The following is a 26,373-nucleotide window of genomic DNA, read 5'->3' on the forward strand; positions in this document are numbered from 1 at the left end:
AGCCCCTCCCATCCCACGCTCCCCTGTGACACGTAACTTCCTTAGTGACCCCAGCACTTGTCAGTCTGTTTCCTGTTCCACTAAGGTCTCTGTCACCAGCGGGCTAGAACCGCTCCAGCAAGAATTACTGCGCGCTTTGTCAATTCTGGCTTGAAAAAGTGACCAGTGTTTCCCCCGATCAGGAGATGTGCTCCGTGTCAACGACGTGCCAAGTTGATTATGAAATTGATTCTGCCGTTGGTGTCATAGTACCGTTCACTCCCATCTTCCCAGTGTTTTTGCATTGTGACCAGGTGGTTAGGAAGTTTATTTTGTTTTCTGTGTAGGAAGTATCAAAACTGTGTTCTTCTTGGGTGTTTCCAGAAGGGAAAGGGTTCCATGCCGAGAATACCTTGTCATTTCCATCGATGCTTTCTCTTTGTTTTCCCTTAAAAGAAATTTATCTTGGTGATAGTGGGGACTAATTTATAGTTTTATGGTTTAGACTGCTGCCTTGTAGTTTTTTCTTTTTAATAAGTTTAAGTGATTCAGGGTAGCTGGTTACTCGTGAGTTGATACTTTGCCCCGTTTTCCTTTTCCCTTCAGTTTTCTGATGTAGTGTGATAATCTGAGGGGCTGTTTGTGTGAACTTCGGACGCTCAGGTTGCAGGAAGTCTTCAGAGCCTGTGGAGATGAGGCCAGGTTTCCTTCAGCTGCTCTGTTAGGAGTGGCCAGCTGCAGAGGCACGTAGAGATGATGTACTTGTCTAGATAAAATGAAAATGTCTGATAAAATATTAATAGATACCTTATTGGACGTCTGCCCCTGAAGATGTGGGTGAGGGAAATCTAGACATTCTATTTCATGACTGTCTTTTTACTTGACTTCACTGTGATAAAGACAGGACTCGCCTGATCACCGAGAAATATCCAAGGACAGTGTAGGCCGAACTGGAGTGAAACCCGCTCTCCCAGCCCCGTCACTGTACTGAGCAAACGAACAAGATCTGAGGAGGAAGTGAGTCTTGCGTGTTGCTTTTATGTGGGATTTTTCTGGATTAGCTGATGAAGCCAAGCTAAGTAAATATTATCTTCTTTGTGTGTTGTCCTTCTGTTTTGAAGTATCATTCCAACTCTCTTCTCTACATAGTTTTTCTTTTTATTAGTGTTATTATTTTTACAGATTAGAAGCACCACCTTTTCCAGTCTTGCTCATCACATTTTTCTTACTTGAAGCCTGTGAAAAATTTCATTCAGTCCAGCAAGCGTTTATGGGGTGTTTGCAAGTCAGTAGCTGTATGTTACCAAACCTGCATCCTTGCTTTCTGTCGTTTCTCTAAGCCCAGTGATTTGTGTGTTCAATATCCACTCTTAGCATCCTCTTCATTCTTTTTTCTCCCTTGTTAGGTTATTAAGATTAAGGGAGCCTTGTTACAGAGAATGAGTCTTTCAGGATTGACTTTCCTCCTCCTTTGTTCTGTTTTTATTGTTTCATTGTGGGACTTCTCTACTCTGTGCTGTATGTGTAAGTGTTGACTCCTTTGGAGTGGAAAACGTTTTGGAGGTGAGAGAGAGAGGAAGAAAGTGAGAGGAGAGAGGATGTTAGAGAAGATTATTCTTCTTTCATCAGTTTCTTTTTACGCAGAAGTCTTAACCTTTGGCCTGAGTTATTCTCTCCCTCCACTTTACTCAGACAGAAACCGTACCTCTTCATGTCTGCTTGTATAATAAGGCCCATATTTTTCTGTGGTGATACGATGACCACTTCCATGGATGAGGTTGTAAAATTTCTTTTACTGGGGGAAAAAAGGGACTCAGCTAGAAAATGAGCAGTAGCCTCTAGAAAAATGTACTTTACTGACTATATTTATAGAACGGTCATCTGAAGCTCTAATATATCGGTACTGAAACAACTGAGGGAAGTTGTTTTCTTGAATAAAGCAGATAACCTAAATGGATGGTTATTCTCTTTACATTTCAAATGGTTTCACTGTATTTTTTCCCCAAATTATGTATCAGTTAGAGAAGTTAGGTTTGCATTTTCTACTTTCATGTATGTAAAATAAAGATCTACATCTCAGTTGAGCAGATATATAATTGTTTAAAATTCCAACAATGTGAAGTAATGGGGCTTAAATGAATTACACCCTTACTATTTAGTATATATTTGATACATACCTGCTGGAATGCTTTCCTTTTCCCTCCAAACATGACAACATAGTTGTTATATAACTTTGCACTGTCAGATTTATTTCTTCTGTTCTAGATGTGGTCAAGCCTATGCTAGATAAATCTATGCCAGTTTATTTCCCTTTCTGATTTTTCTTCTGTCTAGTTTGCCCAGCTCATCAAAGATTTTCGTCCTGCATTTTGTACAAGTAGTGCTTACATATGATTCAAAAGATTCATCTGATAATGGTTCTATCCCTTTCAGTGTCAGAAAACAGGCGGCACTACTAGCAAAGTTATTAGTTGGGGCATTTTTACCTTAGTTGATTATGGTTGCTGTAAATACCTATTTTTAAAATAGAGAATGTGCTTGAATTTGCCAAATATGTTTTATTTCTTCCTTTCTCCATTGATTTAATGAGTACAGTTTCAGGTATATGATAGAGGATCCCCTATTCTTAAAATGGCATCATAGCATTATTACATTAGACCCTTGTTCAAGCTACATAGAGAGTGTGGGATACCATGGGGTCCAAGTGTACTCCTTTCTGTCTTGGTTGCTCTTAAGGGTGGATCAATATTTAGCTCATAGATAATGGATAAAACTACCACATTAAGGGATGATATTTTTCTCATTTGTAATGTTTTGCTTGTCTACATGCAGGGGATTAAAGCAAACCAGTAGATGATGATGGGAGCACATGTATCAGCTATGCATGTCAAGTTCAACCTCCTATTTTTTTTTCCTGGATAGGTATGCTTGTGGTGATGCATATGAATTCATCACATACTTCTTTCTGCTAGTAAAATTGTTCCTGGTTCCCATATTAAAATTATATCATTATTCATCATGTTTTACACCTTGGGTAGAGGAAAGGGATGTTCGCAGACAATATCAAGATGTTTCACTGCTCCACCCTCTACCTAAGCAAGTCTGCAGAACCACTCTTGGGGTGTGTGAGCAAGAGTGGCAGGACGAGGAGCTGGAAAGATAGGGTAGAGAGAGTGCCAGTGGCTTGGTTGCCTTGGCTGAAAGTTTACGCTTGTGGTTACTGTGGAATAGTTAAAGCTTTTTAGCTTTAATTTGGCAGGGGTGTATTGTTTGCAAGAGTCTTCCTTATTTATCTTGTTTGTGAGAAATAGTGAAAGAGCCTAGGGTATTTCCTACACCGCATCAAGGCCATCCCAGTAGTCATGGGAATTTAGTTATTCACTCTTAAAAGTTCAAAGAAAAATTAATGTAATAAATTTATGAAAAAAGGATACTTTGCTTTAACTGTGACATAATCAGCAGCAAATGATTTGAATACACAAAGCTTGCCTGCTTATAATTATTCATATCACCAGCTATTTATTGATTACTTATTATGCCTAAGGCTTCTGCTCATTAAGAATTCACAATTGAAGGTAGCAGGCATCTATAAATAAATCACATATGAGACTGACTGAAAAGCTGTTAGAAGAAAAGATACAAGTAATGTTCTCTGGGAGTTGCAGAGAGCAAGAGTCACTGTCTGTCTAGGAAGGTTTTTTTTAAGACTTTTTTCCCCTGGAAATGTCTGAGAAAGTTTTATGGGAGTGAAGGCCTTTGACTGAGGATGTATTTTGGGTGATGAGAACATCTCCATAAAAGGGACGAGGACTGTAGGTCGTATTTATTTGGGAAAGGTCATTTATCACATACTATAACTCAAGCAAGAGGCACTTGACGCCATCTTATGGAATTATTTGAAGGCTGTTTTGAGATTTAAGTTATGCACGGTGCGGTTTTGAATAGGCGTATTTGTCTAGAATGTTGGTTATGAGTGACACAAGCCCCACTTTATCTTAAGCAGACAAGGAAAGGTATTGCTCAAGCAAGTGGGATGTCTAGGAGGAGCATGCTTTAGCATTGTCAGACCCAGGGGCTCAAACATTGTCGTGAGGACTCTTCCTCTCCGGTTTCTTGGCTCTGCCTTCTCAGCTTTGCCGACTTCTTCACCTTAGCCCTTTCTGTGTCACCAGCAAGATGGCAGCCAGCAATCACAGCTCACCACCTCTTAGCTTAGCACCCTCAGTAGAAACCAAATTCTGTCTCCTGGGAACTGTCTAGTATCCCAGAGAAGATGTAGATGGCTTTGCTTTGGTTCTGCACACTGAACTAGTCGCTGAGGAGAGGCAGTGGTGTGCCTGAGTGGCCCGTGGGCAGCAGTGCATTAAGGGCGGGAGAGTTCCTCACCAGAGCCAGGAGAAGGGGGTGTGGACAAGGTATGCGGAGCAGACAGCCCCTGCGTCTGCCATGGCTCATGGCAGCAGAAGAGGGAAGTGAAGGAAGATGGGAGCTCTTAGCTGAGGTACGGAGATGAGTCGAGGGAGAGGACATGAACTCTCCTTTTTGCAAGTTGAGTTAGAGGTGTTGGTCGGTCATTCATGTGGCAGTTGGCTGTTTGGGCACAAGACAGAGGAGTAAGGTGAGCAATGTACCAAAATAAGTGACTGATGATAGAGTTGGGCATGGAATAGGTAAGCTCACTGAGGAGGATCATATATTAGGTTGAATCATGAAATTTCTGCTTTTTTAGGTCAAAAATGGATGAATATTGGTGATTTCAGATGAGTCAGCCCAGTCTGTGGGAATTCGCATTTAGAAATGCCTCTGTTCTTTTTTTCAGCAGATGTGTACTCTGTGCCTGTGCTGGGCTAGCCTCCCCTGTCCTTTTCCTCAGCAGCTTCCGGGTCTCCATAGAGAGCCAGTCTCTTTTTCCTTTCCTCTTTCCTCTCTTTTCCTTTTCTTCCTTTTCCCTTTCCGCCTCCTCTCTCTCTATCCCTCCCTCCGTTTTTTTTTTTTGGAAAATATTTATCAGGTCCTTTTTAAGTGCAGCGCACAACGCTCAGTACTGGATATGCAGCCTTGAACCAGGCCTTGTCCCTGCCCTCCTGGAGTCTAGAGTCTAGACACGAAAGCAGTGTTGTAGGGCTGATGGAATTCTCTATGAGGTGTGGTGTTGTAGGGCTTAAATACTCTATGAGGCACGGTGTTGTAGGGCTCATAGGATTCTCTGCGAGGTATGGGGGAGGCATCTAAGTCCTAGCTTCTTCCTGATTCACCCTGGGGCTGGGATGGGGGAGAGGAGGGCCTGCCTGAAAGTTGAATAGGTCTGTACCTTGCTGATAGGGTTGAGGGGTGAGGGCATGGAGCTCTCCCCCACACCCACACCCCCACCCCTTTGCCATGGTCGAGTTACTCACTCCAGTGTTACCTGCTTATGAAGCTTTTTCTTCCCCACCTCCCTCCTCCCAGGTAAAATTTGGCCTCCTCCTCCTTGGTGCCCTCACTATTAGAGATGTCTTCCATTATGTTCTCTTGACACTTGGTTACACTCTTCTCTTTAAAAGTTGGCTCCCTCTGTTAGGCAGTAAGCTTTTGGCGGCAAGAACTATGCCTTAGTGTGGACAGCATTTAGTTAAGTATTTGGATGCTAGAGGTGCTAAGTAAATATTTGTTGAACATTAGTAACTTTGGAGGGGCTCTATTTCCAGTATCTTTCTCCCTTCTCACCTCTATCTAACTTAAAAAGAACACCAGAGTATATATACAAGGGAATATTATTCAGCTTTAAAAAAGAAGAAGATTCTGCCACATGCAATGACAGGGATGAATCTGGAGGACGTTATGCTAAATGAACTAAGCCAGTCATAGAAGGACAAATATTGCACGATTCCACTTACATGAGGTATTGAATCAAACTCATAGGAACAGAGGGTAGACAGTGGCTTCCAGGGGCTGGGCAGCGGGGAAATGGGGAGTTGCTGTTCAATGGGCATAAAGTTTCAGTTACACAAGATGAATAGAACTGCTGCACAACATGGTGCCTATAGTTAACAGTCCTGTGGTGTGCGCTTGATAATTGCTGAGAGAGTAGATCTTATGTTAAATATTCTTGTGACAATTAAACAAAAATATAACAGCCACCAAAAAAGCCCCAAAAACCACGAAACGCGACCTGAGTGATGGGAGTGCCTTGTGTTAGGCCAGACTGAAATGACAAAGGAAAGTGTCTCCAGTGACATCGCAGGACTAGCTGAGAGTTTTACATTGTGCTCACCTGACTCACAGTGAGAACAGACTCCTCGGGCTGGTCAGTCATTTGCTGGAGCTTTGCAACGTGTTTTAAAGTTAAGCTGATATCTTGTTGGTGGTGTAGACACCTGTGTAAAAGGAGACTTTTAAATAGCCTGGAAACAGTTAACAGAGACCACTGGGTCTCTGTGTTTGTGTGTCTGTGGGCAGCTGTTTGAGACAGTAAAGCCTGATTATGAGCGCTAGTGATGGTCAGTGGTGTTGAATGTTGGGTGTTGACAGATGCACTGGTTTCCAGAATACATTTCCTGGAGCAAGTGGCATAATCTGATGTTCATTTCCAGAATCCTCTGTGATCTAAATCTCTTCAGGTAGGATTGGCTGCTTGAATCTGGCACTGATTCCATATTCGGTTTTATGCTTCTTGAGGCACTGTCTCCTGAGGTGTGTACTGTACTTTGGGAATGGGTGAGGGCTGGGTTAGGATTGCAGCTGTGCGCCCCGAGGCCTAATGATGATACCCAGAGAACCATAGGATATGACTGTGGCTCACAGATTTGGTGCAGCAGCTGTGGCTGGCCTGCTGGCCCAGAATTGCGGGGAGAGGCACGTATTGCTTGTGCGTATTGCCAGAGTCCACAAGTGCAAGGGCAGAAGTCAGCACTTATCACTATGCCGGGAAGAGATCTCATTTGGAAAGGAATTTTTATTTTAAAATAAAAAATAAAAACAAAAATTAACTTTCCCCTGGTGCTGGCGTTTCCTGAATACTAGCAAGCCTGTCTTAATAGACAACGGAGAAACAGTGATTTTGAGCTGGATCAAGTATTTCTGTTCTTCTCAATGGAAAGAAAACATTGGCTTTCACTTTCTCAGAGCCCCATTTCACTGCAAAAACAGCTGAAGAACCTGCTGGTAAGAGCAAAGGGCCAGACCTCTCTCTGCCTGCAAATCTGGTTTTCTGGCAGAGCTTCCTGTGGAAGCGTCAGGCGCCTCCTTTCAGCAATGGCCCAGGGAAGAGGGGAGCATCTTCCCGTCTCCCTGACCCCCTGCAAGGCAGCCCACAGCCCCAAGTTCTGCTTGAGAAGCCTTTGCTCTGCCGAAAGCTCGCTGATTTTTTTTCTAAAGGTAAAACAAGGCAAAAGACAATAGCCCCTTGCCTCAGATAAACCACCTGCTTGGTAGGAAATGAAGCAGAACCTGGAGTCCCTCATGCCTCATGGAGAATTTGTGGTTTCCTTTCCTGTCAGTAAACAAAAGCCATCAGTTAAAAGAGTGGGACCTTAATTGTTTACAGGATGTTTGCTGTTCAAAGGACGGAGAAGTGCCTTTGACAGAGCTGTGTTCATTGTGTGGGGGACGTTACGACATTGGATTAGGGATCTCTGCTGGAGAAGAGAAATGCACCACACGTTTAGTCACGAAACAGACTGTTGCATCAGTAGGACTTTTAAAGACTTGTTTTCTAATAGTTGAAGGTTTTATAATGTATCAGCCTAAAAATGTAGAAAACAGAAAGCCTCTTTGGAGAAAAAAAAAATTGGTTCCTAAAACTTTGAAAAATATTGACGCTTTAGAGGGCTTGAATTTTTTGAAATTGTGCAAGTTCGTGCTTTGTTTGCAAGAACCATTTGTCATTTATAGTGCGGTTATGGCTCCTACGTAGGCCTGCCCAGGTTGCTTCTCTGTGTATCTAGTGGTGTGTCTGGGTTCCCTGGCGTACCCGCTCCGCGGCGGAGACCGTCCCCATCCTTGTTCCCTCGGATCCTAGCACGTAGCTGGGAACAAGGAGGCGCTTGGTGGGCACTTGCTCAGTAGATGAATGCTTGGTTGGATTGAATAACTAGTGAAGACTGAAACCGTGACATCAGATGCTCAATAATATGTTCTTTTCTAATTGCTTAATGTTAGGAAAACTTTTTAATAAAAGCTTTGGTTGTTTTGCTTTTTTTTTTTTTTACTATGGTAAAATATCCGTAACATAAATTTTACCATTTTTAAGTGTATCGTTCAGTGGTGCTAAGTACATTGAAGTGATTGTGCGACGATCACCTCCATCTGTCTGGAGAGCTTTTTCATCATCCCAAGTAGAAACTTTGTATTCATTTAACAATAACTTCCCATTTCCCCCATCCCTGGCCCCTGGCAACCGCCGTTCTTTCTGTGTCTATGAAGCTGATTATTCTAGGTACCTCATATGAGCATTTGTCTTTTGTGACTGGCTTATTTCACTCAGCATAATGTCTTCAAGGTTCATCCATGTTGTAGCGTGTGTCTAAATTCCCTTCGTTTTGTGAAGCTGAGTAATATTCCATTGGATGGATATACCCCAGGTTATCCATTCATCTGTTGATAGACACTGGGTTGTTTCTACTTTTTAGCTATTGTGAATAATGCTGCTGTGAACATGGATATACAAATAATCTGTTTAAAACTCTGCTTTTAATTCTTTTGGGTATATACCCAGAAGTGGAATTGCTGGATCATATGGTGATTCTATGTTTAAGTTTTTTGAGGAACTCGCCATACTATGCTGTAGGTTTTCAAGCTCAGAATTTGCTAGGCTGTAGAAGTTACGTCAGTGAGAATTTCTTTCCTGTCTCTTACCCCTGCACGTAATCTTATATTCTGCTAAAATTGAGGGACTAATAATAATAACTCTTCATCAACTGTAAGTGCTTCATAAAAATTGAGACAGATTGAAAACGATGGGCTTTCTAAAGTGAAGGCCAGTTGTAGCGTTCTTGGTAGGTGACCCTATAATTTATCACCTTTCAAAGAGGGTCACTGTTAATGCTATGCTGGGACAACAGGTGTAAACTGGCCATCTCCAGACGCTCCACTTATTGGGGTCTGTCTTTTGTAGGAAGCTGAGTATAGGGCTGCACACCACACATTGTTGCATTTTGAGTCTGTGCAATGTCAGGTAGGAGTGTGGCCCCAGCGCACCTCCAGTTTAGTTTGTAGAAATTCTTATAATTACTATTTTAAAAAATGATGTAGTGAAAAGATCATGATCTTAGGAGCCAGGCTGACCTGAGTTCAGAGCCTGCTCTGTGTGACCAGCTGATTCACTTTGGGCGAGTAACCGTCCCATAGAGCACATCTCCTCATCCGGGGGGCGGAAAAGGATGATTTTTTAAAGGTGATTATGAGTTTGTAAATAATCTATATAACGTGTTTAGTAGAGGACCTGGTCCAGAGTGTTGCGTAGCTAATAGGGACCACTGTTGCTGTTATTAAAAGCAGATGCAGTGCGACAGAAGTCAGTACCGAAATAGACACCTGGAGCAGAAGTTCTCAAAATTTTGGTCTTAGGCCCCCTTGAGGATTATTGAGGATCCCAAAGAGCTTCTGATGATATGGCTTATCTCTTCTGATACTTAGGATATTAGAATTAAAATTGAGAAGTTTAAAACCATTTATTAATTAATTGAAAATGGCAACAAGCCCTTTACATTTTACTATAAATGTGTTTTATGAAAATCACTATTTTCCAAAGCAAGAACATTTAATGAGCAGAATGGCGTTGTCTTACATTTTGCAAATCATGTTAATATCTGGCTTCAGAGAATACAGCTAGATTCTCCTGTCTTTTACACGGTGATATGTCACTCAACCTCTGGAAGTCTCCACTGTGCCCTGGGGGAAGGAGAGTGGAAAAGATAAATAGTGTCCTGGTACCGTCATGAAAATGCTTTTGACCTGGTGGTCCCCTGGAAGGATCCTGGGAACCCCCGGGGTTCCTCAGACCATACTCTGAAAACCACTGACCAAGCGTTTTTCTGTGAGTCTGAACTGGGTCTCTTTCTTCTCTTGTAGGATCTTGCTCCTGGTTGTGCGACCTGAAGCCTGCTGTTCTCCCTGCAGGTAAGCCTGTCCAGAATGCCAGAGCACAGAGCCTTCCTGACCCTGAACAGCTGCTCTGAGTTTTAAATTGGGCTTACGTGTCCCATTAATGGTTGTTTTTTTTAAAAGAAATACATAAAGATTATTTCTCTTCCCCTTGGCTTGTAGATTGAATGTTTTGATTTTTCGCTCTTCCACAGTAAACATGGGCTTTAAGAAGCCCATTTGAACTTTGGAATTGCCTGAATTGGGGGCTTCAAAAGGAGTCACAAGCAAGCTCCTCCGAGCATCTCTTAATGTGTTTAATAGGATACGTTGTTTGTAGGTTGGTTTGTAGGTATCTACATGGAGTGCCCCTTAGGTTAAAGGGCACAGTGTGAGTGTAGTGGTGGGTAAGTGGTGGCGCAGAGGCAGCTGTCCTGGTGGAGGAGTCTGGCATGGCAGGGGTGCCCTACCTGATAGGAGGCATTGCAGGAAGGCCATGGAAGGAGCAGCTGGAGGACGGCCTAGGCTTCCTGGATGAGCTCTAGCCAGCTCTGCTTGGGGCCCAGGGGTCCCACCCTAAATACTTTCCTCAGCCAGAGAATAAAGACAGAGCTAGCTGCTCCCTTGCTGTGTGTGTTCACAAATGTGGCATTTTCTGTAGCAGCAGGAAATAAGATGGGTTTGTGCAGGAGCTGTCAGAAGTAACCATCGCCTGGCGCATTTGATCTCTCCACTTGGATTATCAAAAGTAGATTGCCATCCTTCTCTCTCAGTCTCTCTGTCTCCACACACACATGCACACAGTTTTCTTCTGCACTACTTAAGGATAAGTTGCATACGTCATGGCCCTTTACCCTCCCAGTACTTCAGTGTGTATTTCCTAAAAATAGAGATACTCACTTAGTTAACAGTAGTTCAGTGATCAACTTCAGATACTTTAATATTGAGTTTTTATTTATACCTAATCTATTATTTGAATTTTAGTATTATCATCTGACCCAACGTGTCCTTTCTAGTGTGGCTGTCCCTCCACAGGAGTCCAGTCCACAGTCTGGTCCTGCATTTAGTTGTTGTGTCTCTTGACCACCTTTACTTCCACAGCCTTTGTCGTTTATGTGTGTTGGTGCATTTTGAAGTCTGTGGCCTGGGAGCCTGCATTTAAAAATGTTTTTAAATGGATAAGCACTTGAACAGTGGCCAGGTGTCATTGGAGGAAGCAGTAGATATCCATCACATGTTTTCTTATTACAAATTATACATAAAATATAGGTATGTTGAATGGCGAAATTGTGAAACTACCTGCAGAGAGAGAATAGGAGAAATCGAGGAAACAGCAGAAGAGACTCATCCAGAGAAGATTATGTTCCCCCTGAGATGTGGCTCAGAAGGCTTGGCTGACATGCTCATGAACGCTTTTGAGCCTGAGTAAATTACCCTGTGGAAATAACAAGAGGGAGGTAATTTACATTTCAGCATGGGAAACTGGAACTCTGACCTAGGTTTGTTGGAAGGAAGGACCCTCAGTTTGTGCAGCAGGACTTAGCCCTCCTGGTCCATGGTCCCCACTGAAGCCGGGTGCTGAGTTCATTGTGCTACTGGCCTCCAGACTGCTCAGGGCACCTCGTGCGCCCGGGCACAGCTCTGACTATCCTGTCTGTTACTGTGCTTTTGTGCACCGTGGGGAAATAGCTGCTGCCTGGAATGAACACTTTCTAGGTTTTCTCAAGTCAGTTGCGTGTAGCCGCTAACCTAGTGGATATGGTCTTAGTTAATTTCTTTATGGTTAATTTTGGTGAGTGAAGTTATGGGGATATTATAGAAATGCAACAGTATAAACATTTGTGATACATGCTCATGATTTTAAGCTTCCATACTTCATTTTGTCAATAATTAAATTCTTGAGTTTTTAAATTTGGAGGTATGTTCAGTTCAGACAACGCAGAAATATATAAAGTAGAGCATAAATCCCCACTGTGCTCTTACTCCCGAAGGCGATCGCTGTTGATAGACCTTCTTTTAAATCCACGTGCACACTTTTTAAAAACAAAAACAAAAATGGGATTAATCAATACAACCTATTTTGCCAGTTCCTTTTTTCACTTACCATTACATTGTGGACATCTTTTCATCGTCACCATTTAGGTAGTTCCTACTGGTTCTTTTTAATGGTGAATTATTTTTCAGTGTGTAGATACACTATAATTTATTTAATCCCTATGGAAGGACATTTAGGTACTTGTCATTGTTTGGTTCTTATTAACAAAATGTTTGTTTATAGACTTACGCAACTATTACCTTAGGATAAATTCCTGGCCATGAAATGCCTGGGTGAAAGAGCGCACACACTTAAAGTTTTGTGGCTGTTGCTAGATTGCCCTTCAGACAGATTGTGCCATTTAAGATTCCCTCAGTGACATGAGGGAGCCTCTAGCTTTCACCCGCAGTGAGTAGTCTCAATATTTTATTCTTTTTTGATTTTCATGTAAGAAGTGTTTATTGCTTTAATACTTACGTTCTTTTCTTTTTAAATTAATGCCGAAGTTAGGCACCTTTACATTTTTACTGGCCACTTGTATTTCTTTTGCCCACTTATCTTTTGAATTAGTATGTGTGCTGATTTTTTTAAAACTTTTTTATTCTGGGGGCCGGCTTGGTGGCATAGTGGTTAAGTTCATACTTTCACTTCTCGGCAGCCCGGGGTTCACCAGTTCGGATCCTGGGTTCGGACATGGCACCACTTGGTAAAAGCCATGCTGTGGCAGGCGTCCCACATATAAAGTAGAGGAAGTTGGGCACGGATGTTAGCTCAGGGCCAGTCTTCCTCAGCAAAAAGAGGAGGATTGGCAGTAGTTAGCTCAGGGCTAATCTTCCTCAAAAAAACTAAAAAAACACCAAACTTTTTCATTCTGGATATTAGTTCTCTGTTACGTGATACAAACAAGTATTTTTGCCAATTCTTAGTTATCTTCTTTGTTTTACTGTTTGGGTCATTTATGGTGTGAATCCAGATGAACTCTTTAAGAAGACAGAGTGGAATAAAGCTGTGCTACCTCGCTTAGCCCTCTGTACTAGTTAGTCTTTTTTTTCTGAGTTGAAAATCCATTTTAGGCACTATCTTCATAGGGGTTACAATTACACCCCAATTAGAAGGGACATCACAAATCTTTGCAACATACCTGTTAAAAAGTATGAATGAAGTTCATTTGCTTTGCTTTATTTTCTCTTTTTCAAAGACCTTTATTCTTACATAAACTTATATGGAACAAGTACATTGTTTGAAAACTATAGATCTTGTAACAGCATCAGAATTTAGGAGGTGACATACTGATTTATTGCTGACTTGTTGCACAATCCTATAGAGATGGTGTTACCGTTCAATGTCCTCATTTTCCCATTGGTGAAGTTAGGACCTCTTTGACTCAGCATCATAAAGGGTTAGAAGCTTATTTATCAGGGGATTAGGGGACTTGTTCTGTGGAGAAAGAAATTACTATGATTAGGGGATTCCTAAGAAAAATTTGGGCTGAGCTTCAAATTCTTGTCCTTACAAAGATGAGTCGAATTTTCCGAGGTAGTTGGTACCATAGGGTTAGTGGTGTGTATTTCAGCCTTCAGACTTCTGATAACAATTTTTAACTGCTTAGGCATTTTCTTTCTTTCTTTTCTTTTTTTTTTTATCCTGAAAGTTCATCTTTTATTTAAACTTTGTGAATGATAGTCCATTTAAAAATATTATGTTAAAAATGAGCCTCAATCCACTAGTATATTTACCAGTTGCATTTTAGGGTGAGGCAATCCCAAGTAGGCGCCATTTTTGTAAACAGCTCTATTGAGGTATGGTTGACAAGTAAAAATTGTATGTATTTAGGGTGTACAATTTGATGTTTTGATATACATTGTGAAATGATCACAACCATCAAGCTAATTAACATATCCATCATCCCATCTAGTTGTCTTTTTTGGGGGGTGTGTGTGGGAACACTTAAGATCTACCGTCGTAGCAAATTTCAAGTATACAGCACAGTATTGTTAACTGTAGTCACTGTGCTGTGCATTAGATCTCCAGACCTTATTCGTCTTGTGAAACTGAGACTTTGTACCCTTTGACCAAAATCACTCCATTCCTCCACTACTCTATGCTTCTGAGTTTGACTGTTTTAGATTCTGCCTATAAATGAGATCATGCAGTATTTGTCTTTCTGTGTCTGGTATCCTTAGCATAATGTCCTCGAGGTTCATCCATGTTGTTGCAAATGGCAGGATTTCCTTTTTTAAGGCTGAGTGATATTCCATTGTATGTATATATCACATCATCTTTATCTCTTCCTCTGTCTGTGGTCATTTAGGTTGTCTCCGTATCTTGACTGTTGTGAATAATGCTGCAACAAATATGGGAGTGCAGATGTCGCTTTGAGATCCTGATTCCAGTTCTTTTGGGTAAATAACTCGGAAATGGGATTGCTGGATCACATGATAGTTTTCCTTTTTATATTTTGGGGAACCGCCATACAGTCTTCCGTAATAGCTGTACCAATTTACATTCCTACCAACAGTGCACAACTGTTCCCTTTTCTTATTTATTTGTATCGAAGCATAGTTGACATACAATACTGTATTAGTTTCAGGTTTCAAGTGTATGACGTAGTGATTCAACATTTATATACGTTATGAAATGTTCATCGCAACAGGTTTAGTAAACATGTGTTACCATACAAACTTATTCCAGTGTTGTTGACTATCTTTAGGTATTTTCTTATCAGAAAGTTACTGTTGTGATGACTGGAATATCTTGTTCCTCCTCTCTCTGCTCTCAGCTTTAACCTTCAACTTTCTGCCTTTTGAAAAGAATCAAAATAAGTATTGGCAGGGAGGGGGTGCCAGGCTTCCTTTCCATCCTATATCCTATCCTTTTTTCTTTTTGGCCACTTTTGTAAGACCAGTAGAATTCTAGGACTCTGATGGCCCTCTGCAGGGGCCATAATTTATCTTCATTCACTTAAAATGTTCTCAGACGGATAAGTTTCTCATTATCCTGCCCAGGTTTCTGAAGAAATATCATATTACTAGATCTCCCTGCTAGGGGCACCGTGCTGGGATAGACGTCATTTGCTTCCTTACAGCAGCAGCGCGCCATCTGTTTCCAGGATCAGGATGTCACGAATGGGTCTGAACTGTGGTGGTGCTTGATCCTTAACTCAGGTGCTTGGATATTGGGAAATGCATTAGCCTATATAGAAAACTTTTAGGTCATCTCTTGTCTCTTCCTTAAGTTCGTTTTTTGCTGTTTACACTCATGGAATTTAAACATGAGTTAACACAAACATTTTCCAGCTTATGTGGAAAAATATTTCATTTCATATCCCACTGTCAGCCAGATTTAGAAAGGTTTAGCCACCTCAGGCCAATGATCTTAAAATCTTGAGGACCTCAGGGGAAGGAGCCTGTGGGCTCTCCTGTTCGTGCCTCCTGGAGGGTGATTTTGTTCAGTAAATATTTATTGGGTAATTTCTGTAAGTGGTGCACCCTGTTAGGCATCAAAGGAAACAAAATGATTAAAATGTGGCCCTTCCCCTTCAAGAGTTTATAATCTAATGGAGAAGAAAAAATTATATACAAATAGCTTTAATGAAAGGTTCAGTGGCTATGATCATCAAATACGAGGGCAATACTAGTGAGCTGAGGTGGCTGTGGATCTCTGCACCCTCCAGGATGTCTGGCATGTCGTAGGCACTGAATACACATGTTTGAATGGATGGATGAGTACATTTGGACGTGTACATGTTGGTGTACTTTATTCATAGCAAAAAGGAAGATTACTGTAGAAAGAGATAATTTCTTGGATTTATGTATGGCCCCATAGGGTATAAGAAATTGGTGACATCACCAGGACCTTAGGGCAGGCTGAGCAAAGTCTGTCTTGAGAGTCGCCCTTTCCCTCGGCAGTCCTGCTGGCTCCTCGGCCGCCTCCTCCCAAGCCGGGGAGAGCCCTCCGTTTTCTGGAGCACCCGAACCCATCGCTTGAACAAAGTAGGATTTAGTCCTTAGTTTGATAGGTCCAGCACCCTGGCTTCTCAGGACTGATTCGTGCTAGTCAGACTAAAAAAAATCTGCTTTGTACTTGGAATTATTTTTCTGAATTGACAAGGTAAGATACGCTTTTCTTGATAACTAGGAATTTCTTTCTCTTCCTTCTCTTTTTCCAGTTTCTGTTCTTACCATTAGGTTCCATCTAGTTGAATAAATGACAGTGTGCTTTATGTCTCTTATATTACAAATAGTTTTTCCCAAAATGTAACCCTCATCAACCTGATCACATGAGAGGGACTTTGTGATTGAATGTGTGTGACATACACGTATCTCATTTGCAATATATTTACAGGTCATTTCCTCTTCTTCCTAATAATCATTATTGTTCATTATTGCAGCTTTATTTGCTTACTTTTCACTATGTGGTAGATAATATTTTAGTATTTCACCTATCTCATTTCCTCTCCCAGCAGATCTTTGAAGTAGGTTTTATTATCCACATTTAAAAATAAGGAAACTGAGGCCCAGAGAGGTTAAATGATGTGCTCAAGGTCACAAAGCTCTTTATGTTTGGAGCCAGAAGGAGCTGGGCTGTCAGACCTCACTCTGTGGGAGTGCCCTAAGGGTAGGTGACTTCAGGAGTCCCATTTGGTCTTATCTTAGAGAGATTTCTGGATGGATCTTATTTTCTGCAGGCAGATATGAGAAGAACCAGAAGGAAGGGTTTGTACAACTGATAATGCCCATATCCATATACTGATAATGTGTAAAGATAAACATACTGATATTGTGTAACACCAAATGGAATCCTAACAAAGCTTTAAGAATGTGTACTAGAATAATATGAAACAATCGTATGTTCTAATAGTCAAGTGAATGTTGCGTGGATGACCCATGCATGGCCCGAAGACGCATTTACCCCTGAGTGTTATGAATGCTGGATCTTTTCCTAGTTAGTTGAATCTTCAACTTAAGTGGCTTCTTTGTTTAACTGACAATTCTGCATAACCTCTGAAAGGTCGATGGGACCAATATGAAAGTCAGTATATTAGGAATTCTCATCACGAAAGGTCTGAAATGCAATCTGGAACTTTGTATAAGTCTTCTACAGTGTTAGTATTTGGAAAACATTTACAGTACTGTATTATAAAGTACTGTATTATAAAATGCAGTACTGTATTGTCATTCTGTTTCCTTAGTGAAAAGCTGCTAATACTTAATACTTAGTTCATAAACCCGAAAGCCAGCGGGGCTTTCTCACAAAACGCATTGTAATTTTGTGAGTTAAATCTCAGCGCTGTTTGTTTTATTTCCTTTTTTTGTTTGTTTTTATTAAACATTTCTCTAGAGGAAATATCTTTGGAAGGTTTCATAAAGGAGGCATTCAAGGAGGAACAATGAATAGCATTAAGATTTTGATTCTGGAGTAAAAGAGCTGTTTTTCCTTGCTAAAAGCAACTTTCCTGAGTAATTAGCCGTGTGTCTGATAGAGGCTGAGATGGAATCGTCCCCTTTTGAGAGCCATTCCAAATGCAAGCAGTCCTTCTGCCTCGAATTTCTGTGACCTGGGAGGTTGTAGGATCTTAGGTCTCTTGGTCCCCTTGGCACCGTGAGGTGCAGTAGGAATAAAGTCACTGCTTCTATAAGGTGGTTTATTTAGAGAGAAAGGACTAGAGAGTCTGCATGTGCAGTGAAATGTGCTAAGTGTTTATATTTAATTACCTCCTGACAACTGTGAACAAATTTCCGAGATCAGATTCTTTGATTCTCTCTGCTGTTCAGTATAATGATAATAAAAGCTAGCAGTCTGTGTTGTAAGTCTTGTTGTAAGCCCTTGGCAGGTGCTCTTTCCTTTAGCATAGACTGCTCCTATGGCCATCTTTCTGGCCCTGCGGATGCAGGCACTCTGAGGACAGAGATGCTCAAGGGACTTGTAAGTGCCAGGGCTACCACTCTGGCCTGAGGAAGGAGATTCTAGTGCCCGACTCTTAGCCCTGAGCCTGCGCTGGCTCCTGTGTGTTTGCAGAAAAGAATTTCTGGCAAATGGGCTTGGTGGAAATAGTACAATTTAGTGATAAGAACACGAAAGAACCTTCATTTTAAAGTTGGAACAACATTGGGGTTTGCCATCCAGCTTGTCAGATTATTAATTTAATGTAACCTTAGGCAATTTACTTAATAGCTTATATGTCACAGTTTTGATATTGGCAAAATGAAGATAATAATCTATCATAAGATTTTTATCAGGAATCAGCGAGGCAATACTTGTTATAACTGATCCAGCTAGTTTATTTCCTTTTGATTTTACCTGAAAAATCAACTGAAGTCTGTTTGTAAGATGCTATTATTTATTACTTCTCCTATCTTAAGATTTGTCCTGTCCCCAGAATAAAAATCCATACTAGAATCTCTTTTTTATAAATATATTAAGAAAAGAAAAAGTGAATCTCAAGTTAATATTGGGGATTAAGGTGTATTAAAATTTAGATTTTAATTTTTTACTTCCTTGTGATCTTATCTGACTATTGTGGTGGCTGGCTATTGTATCTTGGTTTTTATTCTGTCTAGTGGTAGTTTCCAGATGAGTAGCCCTGGTGGCCTCTTGGTGGCCCATCCTTTGCAGCCTTAGTCCCTGCCGCTTACCCTCTCCTGCTGGTTTTTGCTGCCTGCCTCTCAGCCTGGGCAGTGGACCTTACTTGGCCTAAAATTAGCCTTTGTTGTTTTAAGCAGTGGTTCTCAGACCTAGCTGCTCATCTGAATCACCCAAGAAGCTTTTAAAAATACCAATGCCTAATATTTAAAACTGGTATTAAAACTGGTATTTAAAGACTGAACTGGAAACTGAATTTGACATCTGTCTTTTTTTTAAAACTTCCCCAGGTGATTCTGACGTACGGTATAGGCTGAGAACTGTGCTTTAGTGTAAGGGAAACTTGCAGGGGCCGTATCCAATAATTATTATAATGTAATCATCACCTTCATGTCTCTTTCAGTGGGGAAAAATGGTCTCTTAAAAGTGGCATTGGATACTATCGAAACGTGTGGCCCAGTTCCCTCCTGACCCCCCCCCCCCATTTTCCAGTATAGGCTGTGAGGGGTAAGCTGGCTCCCTGTGTGTCAAACAAGGTGAGGAACCCAGAGGAATCCAGGGGGAGGCGACCTCGGGGGCTTGGGTGCAGCCCGCGAACACATTTTGGCATTCTTTTCCATTCCTTTGTCTATTGTTTGGCAGTTTAGCATGTAGGAATTATTCTTTGGTGTGATCTGCCTGCCGAACCATACTATTTTTAGGCACTAACCCACACAATAGGTTTATAAAAAGGCTATTGAACCTTTTGAGGCTGCTGGATTTTGTCTGACAAGGGCTGAGTTACGAGTAGGCTCTCCCGCCTCACAGTTCAGGCATGTAGGATTTTTTTGTTTCTTCTTTAGAAAGAGTGTGAATAGCTTAAAAATACAGTGGTTTGGCAGTCTGACAGGTGACGCCAGGTGTCTACACAGCTCTCCTCCGATGGCCTGGCTCACCAGACACAGCTTCGCAGGTGTTTGTTATGTTGCTAATTTTTATTCTCCGTTTCCTTTTAAAATGTGCTAAAATATGCAGAGTTAGTAAGTGCTGGGGGAGAAAAGTGAGCATGTGAGGCATTTTCTTGTTCTTGAATCTCTGCCCTCTGTCTAAGAAGATGTGTTTCCTCCACTGAGGGGGTGCCCTCGCCTGAGTCTGCTCATTAAATGGATGAAACAGATAAACCCAATACTAAATGTTATTTTAAATTCGTTTCTAAAATGGCAATCAGACCCTGCTGTGTTCTGATCCATTCTCAGAAATATGCGTCCGTCCACTAGCAGGCAGAAACATGAGGTTACTAGTAGTTTCGATGGAAAAACAATCTCTCATTGTAAAATCACGTGATGCCCTTTCTGTGTCTACATAACAGACTGGGTGTTATTTCTGATTTTTTTCTTCCTTTATTGTATCTCCCTCCATTAAAACGCTATAATAGGCAGTGTATTAGAATTATGGCTATGTAGCTTTGACTTTTTAGAGTACATATCTTCATAAAGATCATTCCCAAAATAATTTTCCACCAGGCAATTAGCCAAGTAAAGACTTTCTGCGGCAATGCTTAGTGAGAGGATAGAATCTTAAGTTAGCTTTGATGACTTTCCTGATTAATACTGACGATTTTTAACTCCTTGTTTCTGTTGGTGTTACAGGTTTGTGATTTTCCTTAGCATTTGAGATGTGCTGTTGGGATCTGTGTCTCTCTGTAAGGACAGGCCTAACCGCTCTTGTCAAGGAGTGTTTTGGTTTCCCAACTACTTTTGGACCATGCCCCCCATTTCTGCTCATCAGTATTTCTCTGGGGCCCCATACCCTCCAGACCTCTTTGGGGATTTGTTGCTGATCTAAGGAGCTAATCCACGTTAATGCCATGGTCCTTCTCTCAGGGCCTCTTAGAGCAGCTGGAGCGGTGGGGACCCTTCAAGGGGTTGGCTTTTTGGCCTTCCCTTCACCTCTAGCCCCAAAGGGGCTTAGTAATTTCCTAACCTTCATGTCAAGAGTTACCTTAGATCTGCTTGAACTGTCTGTTCCCAGGAGCACTCCACACACTGCCCTCTGTCCCCTCCTCTCCTGCCCCTGGAATTTTGATTCAGTAGGTGAAGGTGGAGGTAGTAAATGGAATTTTCATCCAGATCTTTCTGATGCAGTTGTCTGTGTGGACCATTGAATGGGAAGCAGCCATGTAATTCAAAACTTCATTGTCTAGATGAGACATTCAAAGCCCAGCAATGGTAAGTATCTTGCCCAGGGTCACACCTAAGACTTGCCAGTCAAAGGTAAAAGACTGTATTTCCTTCACTTTTGTATTGTGTATGTAGATGTTGCAGAAATGACCAGAAAGTTAATTGGGCTCTTTATCCTGGACACAGGCAAATTGCTGCTTTGCTCGTTAGTTTTCCATTTCCTGTTGCTAGAGACTCTGTGTGTGTGTCCCTGTGACAGAGAGAGACATAGGATGAACCTGTCATCTATGTACTCACCCTGTGCAGGACCAAGCTCAAGATACTGAGTCTGAGATCCAGTTTGAATTCTTGTATAGTGAAAGAAGTATTGTTAAGTGTATTATTTTGCCATTGTCTCGGCCTCATGTTTGTGTTGCGTGAGTGCTCTGGTTAGTTTCCCATGCTGATGGATTAATTAGCAAGTTTCATTTGACAAAGCAGGTACGGATCAGGGGCCGTTCAGAGTCTGGCAAGTAAATGCCTAAAATGTCTTTATTATGATCACTTAGTGACTGACACATATTTGCAAGTTCATTTAAAATAAGCAAAGCTGGCTTCCTGAAATTTATCTGAAACCCCACTCTCTTTTACCCTGATAAAAAATGCTATAGAATTGGGAAGAGAATCTAGGCTGGGGTGGTCATTTATGTCATTATCAGGAAGGTCCAGGGTTTCATATTATTTGACTGACTTTTATTGACGTGGAGAGATTGTGGTATACCTCCCAGGGAACTGGCACATGTAGGGAACGTCTGTACCAAATGACTCTTTTTATATGTGTGAACAAGTGTGTTAGAGTCACAATATGTTTGTCTGGCACATGGTAGGTGCTTAATAAATATTTGATGAATGAAAGTTAAATGCTTTAAGAAAGGCTCCTTTTATATCTATTAGAATTCTAGCTCAGGATACAGAATTCTAGAGTGTTTTTGTTTACTTTTTCCTCCTCATGAATATCTGGGCTCTAAAATCTAGTATTTTTAGTGGGATAATTTACATTTCTTATTATTCAAACTTTATATTTTGGTATTTTTCCAGTAATGGTACCTCTCATGATTCTGTTCCCTTTGAGAAGTTCTATCCGGTTGAAAGCTTATATTCTGGCTGATTTTAGAACTCATCACCAATGCAGCCTGGGCCCGGGGGCTGCTGTGGGAGAGGCTTTGCATCAAGGCTCCTGGACGCATCAGTGAGCCTCCTGAAGGCTGGAGGCCTTGCCCTGCCCCAGGCCTGGGCCTTCTTCCTCCTCGCTGCTACCCCTCCTGCCCACGTCTGTCAGGTGCACAGGCAGCTGAGAGCTAGAGGTTTTCCTACTGAGCAAACTGAGCACTAAGCAGCGAGCTCCTGTCCTTGAGGACCAAGCCATCACTGGAAAACTTTCCTGTGTCTGAGGAAATTATGCCCTTTTAAAGGGATCTGTGAGTACTCATTAACTTGATAGGTGGATGATCTGAAAAAGAAGACTCTGAATTAAATTTTGTATTCCCAGAGGTTTTACTAAAGACCAGTGGGGAACATGATTGACAGGGAATAGCAGCTTCTTTGGAATGTTGCTATTTGGTTATATATTACTAATGACCAGATCACTGATTTCCTGTTAGCTGCTTGGTTTGGGGATGTGCTTTCTGGTCGGAGGCGGTTAAGCAATTCTATCCTAATTGTCTGATGGACAGGAAAACGGAATTGCTGGCCACAGTGCTGCCACCATTGTGACAGGGAGAACTAACTCAGACTAAATTTCTTTGCTGGCAATGTAGGACTGGCCAAGGAATAAGTCTGTTCTGAGCTAATTCTTTTGGGGCCCTGAAGATCCAACGATTCTGTGTGTAACAGAGATAACAGAGTAGGCAGGGAGAAAAAGTCAGGAACAAATTGAGGGGAACCAACAGGAGGAAAATGTGTTTCAGGACTTGAGTTGCTGACATGTAGGTATTACCCTCCCTGAATCACAGAAGTTTCATGCCCCTGGTGAACAGATGGATCAAAGTCGCCTTTAGTAGAAGCATCATGGCTCACTCTCACAATACAGCAGTTTCCTGTTTTAAAGTAATATACACAGATCTTCATTTACTGATAAATTAAAGGATATTTATATTTGTATCCAAAAGCTTTTTTGATTTATTGGGGTTTGCCCATTAACAGTGATATGTACCCCATATATGATATTTGGATAGAAAGAAGGAAATAAAATCACCACAAGTGCCAAAGCCCAAAGATAAAAAATTGATGACATTTCTGGAGAATTTTCTCCATCTTTTTTCTATGAATAGGTGCGTCCATGTGTAGTTATATAGTTGTGAACATTGTGTATATTTTGGTATATTTTTATTAAAGCATTCTGACATTGCACATCTCATTATCTCATGGTCTTTACAGACAAGATTTTTGTGCTAGAACATTTAATGCATTTACTGTACAGAAGCTGGCACAGTAATCTTCTCAAGAACACAGACCTGGGCAGAGAGGGGCTGGCTTGCCCATGCGGTTCCCAGTTTCGGTGGCTTTGGTTGTGGAGCCCAAAGCACTCTGTACACATTTAGATCTAGCTGGAGCTGATCGAGTTTATATTATTATTTGCCCGTATTGAAAGTGTCCCTTCTGTATGAAGATGTGGAAGAAAGAGTTTATTAAATGAGACCCTGGTGCCCAGTGATAGAGCTCTGCATAATGAAAATAATTTACTCAGCCTGGCTGATTTCTAGCAGAATCCTTGCTTTCCCAATGACTGGCAGGAGGGAAGCTGGGGGCTGTGGCTCCCTGCGGGGCTTGGAGCCCTGCCATCTGGGGTTGCTTGGGTAAGTTCAGACACTCCCCTACTTTACATACTTGAGATCACCCATCCACCCGTGGGATGAGGACTCTAGAGTGTGAAATTAACACATCAAGTGAATTTATATCCTGGTAGCCTTGGGCTGGTTTTTGCAAATTAAATTTTGTTGAAATTAGCCTCAGTCTTGCCAAAGCAGTATTAATTTAGTTTTGGCGAAGCAAAACTGTTTCTGTGACATTTCCACGACGGTGAGTTGTGCTAAGTAAATTGTTGTCTGTTGGGTAAAAACTAGTAATGACCAAAAGTGATTACCCTCAGTAAAAACTTGATTCACACAGTGTAGAAGTCTGAAGAAAACATGCGTGAATACAAAGGATGACGCATAAGCCAGCAGAAACGCCAGCCAACTCTTCCAAAAGAATTTTATGGGCGATATTCATTATTTGGCACTCAGAAAAAAAATGATTTGTGTTTTCAGCTCACTGAGAGTGGATCCATCTCTCAGACCATAATCATGTTAACTAAGCTCACTAACCTGAGTATGTAAAAGCATGCCTGCTTAGTAATTTACAGAATTAAATATAGCCATCATGGGAAGCTGAAAACCGACCTGTTCTCTTCCCCACGTTCTCTGCCTGAAGGTAGCAGAGGGCTGCAGGTTGCTTGGCTCATTTGCCTTTGGAACAAGGGAGATGGGCGAACTGGGCAATCACTGGATTCAGGCGAGGACCACATAAGGGAAAACTTCCTGTCTATGGCTGAGGTTCCTTCTCCCCAGAGAATTCTCTCCAGAATTTGCTCCGAAATTCTCCTTTTACCATGTCCCCAATCCCTGACCTAAACTCTTTCTTTAATTATATTTTGCCATTAATTAGGATACAGTCAAAACTTGCAGGCCTTGAGGCTTCATGCTCTTTAAAGTTTAAATCTCAGAGAGTGATATTTCCGCCTTATTTCTGAGCTCTCTGGGGAAGTTTCACTGTGCAAGACTAAAGCCCGTGGCAGCTGGCTTTCCAGGTAGGGTTCTGTTAGAACAATGCCTTTAGGACTTATAGCCTTTTCCAGTAAGGCTGTTTGTTTTGGCTTACTCTCCACACCAGCATTGCTTTGTTGATGTAGATATAAAAATATTTCACCTTTTTGTTTTAAAGGTATGATTTATCTCTCGACTGGTTGCATAACAGTTGATGTCATGCTGGCACGGGGTCTTTGCCCAGCTGACGCTCTTCAGTTATGGGCTGGCTGGCAATATTTCATTTAGCTGATATATATATGTATATTTTTTATATCTTCCCTGTGCCAGGTAGCTTGTTAGGCAAGGTGAGAGAATACAAAATTGAATAGATTTCTCTGATTTCTTGATTCTCAGTCTCGTGGGCGAGACAAGCATGTCAATAAACATTGGTAATGTTGGATCATGTCTGCAAGAATACAGAAGAGGCCAGAGCTATGGCTTCCCCGAGGCAGAAGAGCACATGGAAGACAGCAGCTGGAAGGAAAATATTCTTGGGGAATATTGGGAAGTCCATCGTGCCTGGGAGTTAACAGGGGCTCAGCTATAGGGAATGGAAAGACCGTTTGGGTTCATCATTTGGTAGGGCCTAGTGTGCTGTGGGGTTAGGAGAATAACCGACATGCCTATGAGGAAACACACAAGGAAATTTGGGGAGATCTTGGCTAAAATTAAACACCCACCGCTGCTGTATGTGGCTTCCGCCACTGATAAGCTAGCTAAACAACTGGAGTCCCTTATCTCACCTTTATTAGTGATACGGAGAAGTACATTATAGGGTGTCTTATGGAAAGTAGAATGCCTGCGCCTGTTAAGGATCCACTGAGATCCATTAAGGATGTTACATCCTCCCATTCATCCTGTATGCCTCCTGGTTCTCTGTGATAGAGACGAGACCGGTTCAGCAGACATTTCCCCCACCACCTCCATGGATTCATCAGGCTCTGTGCCAGGCTCTTACCTCCCTCTAGCCCATTATTTTATTGAGCTGCTCTCTCTAGTATTTGTTCATCTTTTCTCATGGAGCACAGGCGAAAGTTCGCCTTTGTGGGATATAGGAGTTTCTCTCCATTCTTGACTGCTGTCCCAGAGCTGTTACAAGTGCTGGCTTGCATCTGTCTTGGCCATTTTGATTTCCTGTATCCTATATTTGCTGAGATTTTGGTATCTGGGTCTGAATAATTGAGTGAAATGAACTTTTTTAAAAAGTGTACTTTTAACTTTTTATGGGTAAATCGTCTTAGCTTTTTTTTGCAGACTTGGGTCTCACCCCAGTGTTCATTAACTTGGAGCCTTCAGTTTTGGGTGTTTTTTAACTGTTTGTAGAAGAAAGGCTAAGATGCCCAGTTGTACAAAGCGAAAGTTCAAAGATTCTCAAATGCAATTGAAAACAACTCCCAATGACAACATCATTTCTTTTGACTTTACCTTGTTGCTGTCTCCGTTGTTAGTTTTTCCTGGACCACAGACTTCCCTGTCTGGTTTCTCCCTATCTGAACGTAGTTTACATGCCATTAACAGCAGCCTCCTGGGTTGCGAGGAGTCCATTCTGCTCGGTGTCTGCAGCATTAGAGCACATTTATAGAGTTCATTTTCACCTGATGTGTTAAACGGCACTCTGGCCCTGCCCTGTCACTCAAGGGAGGGAAGAAGAGAAGTTTTGGAGTTGGATCTTCCTTTTAAAAATGTAAATGAGATCACTTATTTGGGCATCTTTGCTTAAGCAACAGCACTG

At 41.6% G+C, this 26,373-nt stretch overlaps 1 protein-coding gene across 9 annotated transcripts in view; it reads left to right on the forward strand.

Moving 5' to 3' along the window:
• The window catches only part of SIPA1L2 (signal induced proliferation associated 1 like 2), a 211,902-nt gene that overhangs the window by 39,321 nt on the left and 146,208 nt on the right, over positions 1-26,373 (forward strand). For all 9 annotated transcript variants that reach the window (XM_070614983.1, XM_070614973.1, XM_070614991.1 and 6 more), the window contains exon 2: positions 10,030-10,077. The gene's annotated coding sequence lies outside the window, so the exon portion shown is untranslated. The remainder of the gene's footprint in view (positions 1-10,029; positions 10,078-26,373) is intronic.

Source organism: Equus przewalskii, chromosome 1 (genome assembly GCF_037783145.1).
Source record: "Equus przewalskii isolate Varuska chromosome 1, EquPr2, whole genome shotgun sequence".
Lineage (NCBI taxonomy): Eukaryota > Metazoa > Chordata > Mammalia > Perissodactyla > Equidae > Equus > Equus przewalskii.